Here is a 13,098-nt window from a genome sequence, read left to right as displayed (position 1 = left end):
CCTGCCAATCCTCTCAAAGACCTAATGTCCCTAAATTAGTGATGAAGATATAATTAATCCATCTAATTGGGACAGTTTTCAGAGTAGATGGGGTGATATTAATAATTATGCAACATGTATCACCAGAAAAACAGGTGTACACCGGGACTATTCTAGGCAATCCAGGACTTACCATCATCCTACCTAAAGAAAGCAGGAAAACCTATTAGTATCTCACAGAAAGCCAGCTTAGCTGAGTATGATTTTTATATTAAATATATCTTCTTCTCAGTGTCATCCAAACCAGTGGCCTTGTCTCCAGGTAAAAGGCCCATGATATAGCTCCATCTTGGAGCCTGGGCACATGACCAGTCAGCTAGGAATATCATCAACAGAGGAAAACAAACCAATGTCACCTGACTCTGACACTCATCCCCAGCCAGGTTCACCTCTACTTGTCCTGGCTCTGCTGCCATTGTTTCTCTTTCAGTGAGTACTTTCTACATCAGAGAATTACAGATGGGATCCAACAAGCTCCTCTGCCCTGTCCCCCAAATATTACCTCGCTCCTGTCCTCTGTCCCCTCCTGTCTTTGGTGATCTCATTTGTCCCCAAGGCCTTGTCTTTCACCTCAAGGCCACTATCACCCCCAACACACAATCTGTAGTTCTAGAGTCAGACTTCCTGAATTTGAATCTCACCTTTGTCACTACCAATTTCATGGCCTCAGCAAAACATCTTAACCTATATTTCCCCATCTGTAGAATAGGGACAATAACAGCACTTGCTGCATAGATTTGAGGATAAGTAAATGAGTTTGTACGCATAAACCAGTTAAAACTGTACCTGTCACTCGGTACATACTCAGTTGATGTTGGTCCTCCTCATCATCATTTTCATCTCAGCCGGCTATTGAAAATGTCTCTCATTTTGCTGTTTTCCAAGTTCCCCAAATTCCTTAACAACTGAACTCATCTCCTGAGGCTACCTCCCTATTTCTACAAATGGTACCAACCACTGTTCTCCCACCTACCCAACACCCCAAACTCAGGCCTCCTTTGACTGTTTCCCTACCTCCATTCAGTTGCCTATGTATGGACAGTATGCCTCTTCAAGGTAGAATTCATCCTTTTCTTTTCATTCCATTCCAGCCTGATTCCCTATTGACTCTCATCTGAACAATTGAGTCACCAAAGACTTACTGAGCATCTCCTCTGGCTAGTTGATAAGGTGAGTGCAAATAAGACTGATCCTATCCAACAACTTACCACATAGATGTTAAAAGTTCAGGCTCCTTAGCCAGGCAGCCCTACCCTTTCCTACCTGTGTGACCTTGACCAGTGGATTTCTCTTCTTGGTGCCTTAGATTTACCAAGTGCTTCACAGGGTTTCTGTGATAACTAAGTGGATTAATATATATCAAGTGCTAAGGACAGGGCCTAGCATGCAATAAAGTTTGGTTCTGTTTTCTGTTTCCTCTTCTGGGGAAGGGGTGGGGAGAAATGGTGAAGAAGACTGAGAAAAGTGGAAATCTTTTTAAAGTTGTGATGATAAGGAATAGGAGTGAAACCTGATTTTTGAAACACAGAAGCACCATGGAGCCAGAGAGAGCTAACTGGGACTAGTGACCATGAATTTGTAATGGTTCAGTTATGAGAACTTTTCCAGCAGTGCCAAGCACTTGGGTGAAGGCATAGAAGATGAGCAATTGATTTCACATGATGTTGGAGGTTCTTAGGAAGGTGCAACAGAGCAAGTATGCAACAGAGTTGTGGATACTGGCAAGAGAAGACTTGGGAAAATGTTACTATTAAAGAGAAAAATTGGATGGATATGCTGCAGTCATGAGGTTTCAACCGGGAATGGACAGCATTAGTTTGTCATTTCTGGGGTGAGCAATTCTGGGAGATGACAAAGTCCAGAATGCACCATAGAAATGTGAGGTGAGATATAGGCAAAGAACTATACAGGTGGGAAGGGCAAGGTATTGAGTGAATCATCCACCTGACACTGCATCATCCAGGGGATAGCAGTATTGGGGGCAGAGATAAAGACTGAAACAGGAGCCATTACAAAGTCTGTAATGAGTGAGAAAACTTGTCAGGGAGGTCAACCAGAGAAATGTTAGCAGAGGTAAGAAGGTAGCCAGGTTTTCATAATAAGGTAAAGGGCTACTGTGACAGTCTTCTGACTCTCCTCAGTCAGACCAAACCTAGAGCTGATTAATATTTCCCAAGCCCAGCATGGATTATGACACTCTTCAGCATTAAACCCCAAAATGATAAAGCAGTCCACCATAAGGACCCACTTAGTTTCCACTAATCCCCCATAAACCCACACTAAATTCCAACCAAATTGATAGGATCACCTTCTAGACCATCTAGTACCTTCCTGCAAGTTAGAAGAAAGTGTTTGGATGATTGCAGCCCAGGGGCACCAGCTTGATGAGGGGACATTCCTAAGTGTGAATTTCCTCTGGGTGGGTGCAGTCCCATGCCACAGCACATAGCTTGGTGAGAAGAACAAGGGCTGAATTTCAGCTAAATATACAGCCCCTAAAAGAGAAGAACGGAAGTCCGTGCAACTTAGAGCAGGATGTTTGGAAGGTGGCATAAAACTGGCCCAAAGGGAAGGAGAAACAGCCAGGGAAGTGCTTAAGGCAAAAAGAAGATGGCCAAAGCATATTTGATCCAGTAGAAAATAAAAACGAGAGCAGAATTTTTATAGTTTTCCAAATTGAATAGTATTTTTAGTCAAACTTTTCTGTGCTAAGTATATGAGAGTCATAGGGTAGTCTGGGGTTCTCTGTGTCTTTGAATTCCTCTAACGTTCCTCTTGGGGAATATCTGATTTTTCTGTTTCATCACTGCTGTCAATGGAAATTGTTTAGACCTGGACACCCTAGAATCAATTTGAGGATGTAAGTGCAGAATCCAACAGGATGAACACAGCGTCACTAGACCATCCCCATGACATACTGAAACTTTCCACGACCCAAAGGGGGAAAACCCAATGGTGTCTCTCTGGTGGGACTTTTAAGTACCCTTATGGAGGTTCTAGGAAATTGGTTTAAGAGTCTTAAACCCTTCCCACAATTATCATTATGTGTTTGCTTTTGTTTTTGATAGTTTACATCATTTGCATAGGCATCCTTATTGACTTATGATTTTTGTCAATCTCCTTGGAGGCAATGAGCAGCAAGAATGACTGGTAAATTGAACAAGCTTCCAATTCAGGAATCCCTTTAGGAAAGAATAGCATTTGTGATCTGGAAACAGAGTCCAGAAGACATTTTGAAATTCATCTCAGGTGGTAGGGAGTCCCTGACACCGTATCATTTTAAAGTGAATAAAACATGGGAAGCACTGAGAATATCAAGAAAAGGAGGAACTAGTCATTGCAAAGAAGGAAGGGGAAGTACCCACAATGGCTCTGGGTGGCTCTCAAGGCATACTGTGTCCCAATTGAAGGAAAGAGTAGCCAGGCTTTAGGTAGAAGTTCTGCTATGTTAAGGCCAGAGGAGGCGGAGCCAGTAGGACGAGTCCTGGGTTTGGGGAGACCATACCAGTATGGTCTGGGTGCCCTGGTGAAGCTGCACTAAGCATATATTCATAGTTAATGTTAACCCACTGGAGTGTGCTCAGAGCCGGGGCTTCTGGATGTGACAGTCTCTGTGTTTCATCTACTTTCTTGCCTTGTATCCCTCTTCCCTTCATCCTTGTCTGCCTATCTTCTGTTCTCCCTTTCTATTTATTCATTTATTTATTCATCTATTAATTTCTACATGCCAGGTACAGAGAATAGAATGATAAGACATTCACTAAACCATCCCTTAGGAAACTTGCCTTTCAGAAACTTGTTCCACATTAAAATATGCAAATCTTATGAGGGAAGAGGTAGACAGTGCTATGGTGCTTTCTTCTTTCTCCCTCCATCTTGTTTTCCTTTTTTCCTCTAGTCTCCATATAAATTCTACCTTTTGCTCCTCCTGTTTGTCCTTCCATCCATCCCTTGGTCTCACCTTGAACCCTGATAACACTCAGTTCTCATTGTAAAAGGCACTTTCCCTGACTCCAGCCCCCATATGCACAAAGCCATACATCTGTGAAGTTACTTCTCTGCTCACACATTCAGCACCTCCCTTCATGCACACAAGCATTAGATCCTCGTCACTTGGGAGCAGAGGAAACACAGCTGCTTCCCCTCTATGGAGTCAGATCCTGAGACACATAAAATTCAGAGGCATTAGGTTTCATGGTGAGCCAGAATAAAAAAATAAACACCAGAATTCATAAGAGGTTAAAATTTGGTAAACTTTGAGGGCATCATACTAAGTTGATTAAGACGGGCAGAAAAAGACAAATACTGAATGATCTCATTTATATGTGGAATCTAAAAAAAGGGGGGGATGGCGGGGGGAATGAGCTCAGGTACAGAGAATAGATTGGAGGTTGCCAGAGGTAGGGATGGGGGTGGGTGGGTGAAATGGGCAAAGAACATCAAAAGGTACAAACTTCCAGTTATAAAATAAATAAGTTATGGGATATAATGTACAGACTGGTGACTATAGTTAATACTCTATTTGCATATAAAATTTTGTAACTATGTGATGATACATGTTAGCTAGATTTATTTTGGTGATCATTTCATAAAATATATAAATATTGAACCAGTATGTTGTGTACATGAAACTAATACAATGTTTGATGTCAGTTATACCTCAATTTAAAAAAGAGAAGTTAAAGTGTGATACACATCAGTTTACAGAGCATTTTCTGCATATATTTTACAACCATGTGAGGTCTGGAAGGACCTCTTACATCTCCATTTACAGACCAGGAGAGAGATAAGCACTTGCCTATCATGGCCATATCAGGATTCAATCTTAGATCCTCTAACAAGGCCCCATTAATTCCTGATGGGAGCTCACAGCAACATAGGAAGGAGACCTTTCCCCCAGAGATTGTCACCGCTGTTTAACAGCTCCTGCCACTCAAAAGCTTAAGGACAGGCTATGCCTAGTTGTTCCTGAGCCTCTCTGGGATTTTTATTTTTGTATTTATTTTCTTTCTAATTTAAATCCATTACTTTATTTTTTAATATAATTTATTGACAAATTGGTTTCCATACAACACCCAGTGCTCATCCCAACAAGTGCCCTCCTCAAAGCCCATCACCTACTTTCCCCTCTCCCCCACCCCCCATCAAACCTCAGTTTGTTCTCAGTAACCAAGAGTCTCTTATGGTTTGCCTCCCTCCCTCTCTGTAACTTTTTTCCCCCTGCCCCCCACCGTGATCTTCTGTTAAATTTCTCAAGATCCACATATGAGTGAAAACATATGGTATCTGTCTTATGCCAAGTGAAATAAGTCAGTCTCTGGGATTTTTATACTGAGCCTTAATCTCCCTGACTGCATGCATGTACCTGTGATCATGAGTGTGTACAAATGTACACACACACACACACACACACACACACATACACACACACACACACACACACCTCATATAGAAACATCCTGCTCCCCTCCCCTCAATGGCTTGCTCTAATTCCTACTAATTGTCACTTACCTCCCATTTGGAGGGATAGAATTCAATGTCAGATGCTTAAATGAGCAACCGAGAAATGAGAATGTGGTCTCTCACTCATTTTTCTCTCCATGCCGTAAACACACACACACACACACACACACACACACACACCATCCCTCCCAGTTAATGTCATAAACTTACTCAGATGCTGCAAATCCACCTCCAAGTGAGAGAATCTCTTTATCACTGTCTTGTTCCATTCAGACAGAGGCAAATGAAGCTTCTTTTGAAGACTTCTCAAAATCAACTTTTGTAAAGTCCTCTTGGTATAAAATACCAGGAGGACAGTGATGGCAATAGCCAGCATCAGCCCAATGCAAAGGATTTTGAGGACATTTCTCCGGGACATCATACCCTGCCTCTGACACTGCCACTCCCTGTAGGGCTGAGTGTGTCACTGCCCAGGTAAGCTAAGGATCACAATCAGCTGAGCCTTGTCTCTGCCAGCTGCTGCCTGCTAGGCCAGATATTCTTCGACTGAGAAAGCTGTCATAAGCTGCCTGGCTTCTCCCTGAGCAGTGTCAGGTGTGTGGAGTGTGCCATGACACCCACCCAATGACTGGGAGGGTACCTGGGCACATCTTGCACTATCACAGAAGTCAGGTTAATGCTTGCTCTTAGAGCTACCTCAGGCTGTGGGGTGGGAGGCTTTTCTCTTTGTGTTTTATTTGATTTTATTTTGTTTTTTAATGCTCCCTCTCTCTGGTAAAATTATCCTCTGAAAGGACATGTGAGGTCTGGTCCTGTGAAGCACAGGAGATAAATAATATGAAAAAGGAATCCACAAAATGGGGAGCTTCTGTACTATCTGCTTTTTGCTAACAAGAATCGCATCTCAGATATTTTTGTTTTTAATCTAACTCTACAGGGTCTTGAACATAGTAGATGTACAGCAAATGCTGGTTCAACAAACTTGAAGAGAGACTTTCCTGTTGGATCTACCTAGAAGCTAGTGGACGAACTGGAAGCAGCCCCTGGGGGTAAGCCCCAGGGGATGGTCCTGCTTCACTGGTCCCGCCCTCTGCATGTCTTCAGCACAGCCCGATACTCTGTGGTTATACTCTGCCCCAGCCTCCAGTAACTTTTCTGCTTCTACACCTCACATTCACCATATGTTTGGACAAATCACCTAATCACCATCATTGTAGACTGAACACTTCAAATTGTCCCCCAGAGCCAAAAGCTCATAGTTGTCATTCTAGTGTTGGGGCCTTCCATAATTATATCTCCCTCCCTGTCCCAGTCTCTTGGATGCTTCACTAGGTTCCCAAACATGCTATATGCAGACAAGAGCCAATATAGACATGTGAATTGAAGTAATGTGGATTTTGGAAAATCAGGTAAAATGAAGAGGACAAAAGAAAAGTAATCAGGTTTTTTGTTTTTGTTTTTGTTTTTTCCATCAAAGTCCCATGCTTTCACCTGAAAATTGGATTCAAAAATAAATAGGGGCACCTGGGTGACTGTCAGTTAAGCATCTGACTCTTAATTTCTGCTCAGGTCATGATACCATGGTTCACGAGTTTGAACCCCACCTCAGGCTTTGTGTTGACAGCACAAAGCCTGCTTGGTATTCTCTCTCTCTCCCTCTCTCTCTCTGCCTCTTCCCAAATAAATAAATAAACTAAAATAAGTAAATAAATAAATAAATAAATAAATATTGCATGATCATGTCCATTTCTGGCATGAAATGGAGTAGATCCACTTATCTCTATTCCTCTGCCCCTAAAAGCAGCTAAAGACTCTGAACATTATACATAAAACATACATAAAAAGGCTCTGAAAGGTGGAGAAAAGCAGGCAGATCAGCTGAAGATCTTGGGAGCTGAGGAACAACAGAGGTAGTTCTCTGTGTTTTCTTCTCACTTAATATATCCTACACTGGAAGCTAGAGAAGTTGTTAAACTGTAAATGTCAATGAGAAAAGACAAGAAGAGCCCCCAAGAAAAACCAAAGGAATAGGAAACAAGCAGCCCAGAGATACAAGACATATTTAGATAAAAACTGGCCTACTCGAGCCAAACAGCACTGAAAAATCTGCTGTGCCATGCCCATCCCATCAACAAAGGCCATGTGGGGAGCCTCAGCTTCCACTCTCACCCATCCCTCTCCGGGTGGTGTCAGAGAAAGCCTAGTAGGGAAGCCATAACTTTTATCCCTATTCTTCCATGATGCCAGTAAGGGAACAGTAACAAAATGGCTCTCATGCCCAGCCTAGTGGTGTCAGCAGAGGCTTAATGGGGAACCTGAACTTTCTCCCCCAGCCAGTATACTGAGGCACCCTTACCATCTCAGGTATCAATGGAGGGGGGCACCTGGGTGGCTCAGTCTGTTAAGCTTCCAACTTCGTCTCAGGTTATGATCTCAGTTCATCAGTTCGAGCCCCACATCGGGCTTTGTGCTGACAGCTCAGAGCCTGGAACCTGCTTTGGATTCTGTGTGTCCAGCTCTCTCTGCCCTTTCCCTACTCAGGCTCTGTCTCTCTGTCTCTCTCTCTCTCTCTCTCTTTTTCTCTCTCTCTCTCTCTCAAAAGTAAATAAACATTAAAAAAATTTTTTTAAAGAATGAAGGAGAAAGCAACACATTCTCAGACCAAAAAAAAAAAAAAAAAAAAATCAAGAGAATTTGTGGCTAGTAGATCCACTCCAAAAGAAAGCTACAGACAATTATTTTCATAATGAAGAAATGACAAAAGAATCTTGGAATATCCAGAAGAAAGAAAGAATAACAGAAAGAATGAAAAAATGCAAATATGAATAAATATAAAACACTTTCCTTCTCTTGAGTTTTCTGGGTTTTTTTTTAAGTTCATTTATTTTTGAGAGAGAGAGACAATGTGAGCAGGGGAGGGGCAGAAAGACAGGGAGAAAGAGAATTCCAAGCAGGCCCTCCACCTTCAGCATGGAGCCCGACGCAGAGCTCAACCCCATGAACTATGAGATCATGACCTGAAATAAAACCAAGAGTCGGGCACCCAGGTGCCCCTTCTCTTGAGTTTTCTAAATTATGTTTGACAGTTGACACAAAAATCACATTGTCTGATATGCTTTTCAATGTATGTGAAGGAGGTATTTAAGACAATCATATTATAAAGGGAAGAGGATGAAGAAACTTAAAATAAGGTAAGATTTTTATAATTCATTTGAACTGATAAATAACAGTAGTAGATCATGATAACTTATGTAATGTGCAGCGGTGATGAACTAGTTCTAAAGTATCTTGATTGTTGTAGTGGTTGCATGAATCTATACATCAGATCAAATGGCATCGCAGTATACACATACATTATCAATGTCAATTTTCTGGCTTTGCTATTGCGCTATAGTTATATAAAATATATCTATTGGGGGAAACTGCATGAATGGTGCACAGGAGTGGCCTATACTACTTTTGCAAATTTTTGTGAATCTATACTTATTTCAAAATTAAAAGTTTTTCTCTAAAAAAGGTGTGATCCTTACTCTAAACAAACTTACTGCTAATGTACATCACTTTCTGAAATTACAAGCCTGTTTTTAAAAACACACAGAAGAAGGGGACCCCTGGCTGACTCAGTCGGTAAAGCATGCAACTCTTGATATTGGGGTTGTAGGTTTGAGCCCTATGTTGGGTGTAGAGATTACTTAAAAATAAAATCTTTAAAAAACACACACAGAGAAGAATGGTTACCTCTAAGGGTTGCAGGGGCTAGAGCACTGAAGGATATAGATTGGAAGGAGAATGACTTTTCACTGTACCATTTTTTATATATTTTAAACGTGTCATATTATATAGATTATCTATTAAAAATAAATAAAATAAATAAAATTTTGCATCATGATCATTGTCATTTTATTGTTTTCTAGAATATGACAGAAGTTCACTCAGATGGAGAGACCAAAAAGTATTTCTTTTCCCTATAGTCTTCATCTGCAACAAAAGAGCTAATTGAATGTCTTTGTGGGAATACTAGTTGCCCTCTCATGCATCCTATCAGTGATCAGAACACTGGGGCAGTGATCCTCAAATTTGAACATTTGGTTTTAGTCCATAAAAATCACCCAGGTAGATTGGATGATTTTGCCAGGTATATTGTAAAATGTAGATGTCCAGGTCCCAAGCCTACAGATTCTACTTCGTAGGCCTATTATGGGATCTAAACATCTACATTTTAACAAGTGCCTTACATGAATAAGTTTGAAGCTTGGCCCCAGAAGCTCACAAAGGCATGGGGGAAATGGAGTAATTTACAATGAAAATCAGAGTGATTAGAACCCTATTGGAGGCATCAACACAGGCCAAGGGCCACAAAAAAGCAAGGGACACTTCTGCCTGGGTATGTAGCATGTTAAAAGGTATGTAACTTTCAGTCCCTCCAGAAGAAGGAATAAGTATGAGGAAGGCTACAGGAACAAGAAAATACAAATAATTTTAGGACAAATAGCTCAAGTGGTCAGAATGTTGAGGTGGGCACTGCCACAAAAATAATAAGAGCTATTCGCCTCATTTTGTTTATAACAGCAAAAAAAAAAAAAAAATTATAATAATAAGCTGACCTAAATATCCAACCACAGGGGACATTTGGCTAAGTGAATTATGGTATTTCCACTCCATAGAATATTAAAATGTTACAAGAAGCAAGGAGATACTGTTGGGGAAAGTATGGATGTTAGAGTAAGGTGATTCTATACTCACTAGCTAGGTAAACTCAGGCGTTATTACACCTCCTTCTGCCCTCATTTTCCTTATCTTCAAAATGGGGATATATAACTCTCCTTTGCAGAACTGTGACATTTAAATGAGATAACCTTTGCAAAGGGCCTGGTTTATTCAATAAACATTATATATTGACATTTCTGTTATCTTTGTTAAAACATTATACATTATCATTTCTGTTATCTTTGTTAAAAAGTTTTCAAAGGCCGTACTAGAACACGAAAAACTGCTCAGAAGAGAATGCTAAGTGAAGAACAGGCTAGAAAACCACTGAGGTAGTCTGAGCTTCCTAAGTGAGATTTTATGTGTCTTCCATAGTGCCACAGTGCTACTAACAGCCCAAATTAATTTGACCCTTACTATGTCTGCTGTTTTAGGATTCCATGCTTCTGCAGACTCAAGTATTTCTGAAAGCCCCCTGAGGGATCTCAGAGGTAGTGCAGCCAGGCTTCATGTATCATCTAATTTTCCTCCTTAGCCCCACCAGTGGGTGGTCTCTCCACCAAACACAGCAGCCTCTTACAGTCCACCCACTCCTTCTGTGGAATACCCAGGCACTCCCCCTGCCCCACTTCAGAGAATGTATTGACAGGCATCTTAAAAGTGCCAAAAACTATGAGCCATCATGTGCCAATGCTGCAGGGTAAGTTATTCCTACTTTTCATACTCCCTACAGTTGGGAGTAGGGGACACCAAAGCCAATCTATCTTGCATCTATTGCCTTATGAAGTTTCATAGTGAAAACAACTTCCCATTTTTACTTGTAGACAACTGTTTTCCTGCCTAGGACACAAATCTGATGAGCAATGGGAGGAATGTTGAGTCAGGGACACATTCAAACATCACCTACCACACCTAGTCAGAATTACTTCCCCCTCAGATGAGAAGGACTTTGTGTTTGTCCACACTTGTCTACTTGATTCCTTTCCTTAGCATAAGTTCTTTTCCAGGAGGCACCTAGCTATTAGTAGACTCTTGGTTGCCTACCCTAGCATTCTGGCATATGCTAGAATATGCTAGAATATGTTTAGCTAGAATAGCTAAACCCAAGCAATGAACATAGCTTAGAATCCAGATAGGAACCACCCCGTGGACCAGCGTATATCTTTGATTACAGCAATGTACCAATGCCCAGTGCCCAAATTCATCAATATAAAGAACCAGTCCTTAGAGAAATGGTTGGTTCCTGGGCAGAGAAAATACAAGATAAACCCGAAGCATCTTGTAGTATCAAAAAGTATTCAAGGGGCATGGGGTGGCTCAGTCAGTTAAGCACTTGACTCTTGATATCTGCTCAGGTCATGATTTCATGGTTACAAGATGGAGCCCTATGTCATGTTCTGCACTGACAGTATGGAGCTTGCTTGGGATTCTCTCTCTCTCTGTCCCTACCCTGCTTGTGTGCTCTCTCTCTCTCTCTCCCAAAAATAAATAAATAAACTCTTAGAAAAAGTACTCAAATTCTCAAGAAAAAAGAAGAAGACTAAAACCAGAAACTCAAACAGAAGTACAAGAAAAAAGACAGGAAGGAAATACACTGAAATAATAAAATAATTAGATTAATTGTATTAATAAATGTAATAAATAATAAGAACTATTGTATTAAGGCACTACAGGCAATTTATTTTCTTTTTCTATTTTTTAATTATTCTCTAATATGGTCTTATAAACTTCATAATGGAGAAAATATATAAATTAATGATATTTTAAGGGAAAATCCCTAGACATGGTAGTTATCTGAAAATAGAAGCTGAGAGAGAGAATTAGTGGAAGAAGACTCTGAAGTTTTTAACTTCAGCAACCAAGTACCTGGTGATGCCCCACAGTGGAGGGTCTACAAAGGGGGAGGGTAAATATAAGGTGAAAAAGTTGGGTCAACAAGGCATATGTTTCATTTGAAAGGCCTCTGCAAGATCAGGTATGTCTAGTGAGAAAATAGAAATTTGGCTCTGAAGCTCTAGGAAGAGATCAGAGGCAGAAATTTTGCTCAGAGGAAATGAATAAAGTTTTTTAAAGTAGAGTGTATTGGAATCAAAAATAACAATAGGGGCGCCTGGGTGATTCAATCGGTTAAGCGTCCCACTTCGGCTCAGGTCATGATCTCACGGTTTGTGAGTTTGAATCCTGCTTCCAGCTCTGTGCTGACGGCTCAGAGCCTGGAGCCTGCTTCGGATTCTGTGTCTCCCTCTCTCTCTGCCCCTCCCCCACTTGTGCTCTGTTTCTGTCTCTCAAAAATAAATAAATATTAAAAAAAAATTTTAATAAAAATAACAATGGAACATTGTTCAAGTATGGATAACTTTATGTTTATATTGTCTTAATACTATTAAGGAAAACATGCTGATTCAATCATTAATAATGTCTATCTTTTCCTTAGCATAAAACCTTTAGCCAAACAATAAATATTTCATAATGATTTTGTTGATCATAATGCTGACTTTGGGGAGGGAAACTCCTCCCTCACTCATATTTCCTCACTAAAATTTCTGCTTACTCTATACTCATTTGGGGATAATGTATTCTCAAGAGATTAAGTTTTACCCTTACTTAGTTACAAATACCTGTGTAATTTCAGAAGATTCATTCATTAGACAAAAAGTAAGATTGATAATAGTGGCTGAAAAAGTTTATTTCATGTATAGGAGGACAAAAAGGAAATAAATGTTTTGTAAGCATCCTCTATGGCCAGCCAATGTTAGGAATTTTGTGCACATGATCTCATTTGATCTTCATAACCACCTGTGATGCAGGCATTGTTAACCCATTTCATACATAAGGAAACTGAGGATCAGAAGGTTAAGTAATTTTCACTCTTGGTCAGGTAATTTTCTT

This window comes from Panthera leo, chromosome B4 (assembly GCF_018350215.1).
Source record: "Panthera leo isolate Ple1 chromosome B4, P.leo_Ple1_pat1.1, whole genome shotgun sequence".
In the NCBI taxonomy this organism is placed as follows: domain Eukaryota; kingdom Metazoa; phylum Chordata; class Mammalia; order Carnivora; family Felidae; genus Panthera; species Panthera leo.
This window is presented reverse-complemented; position numbering follows the sequence as displayed.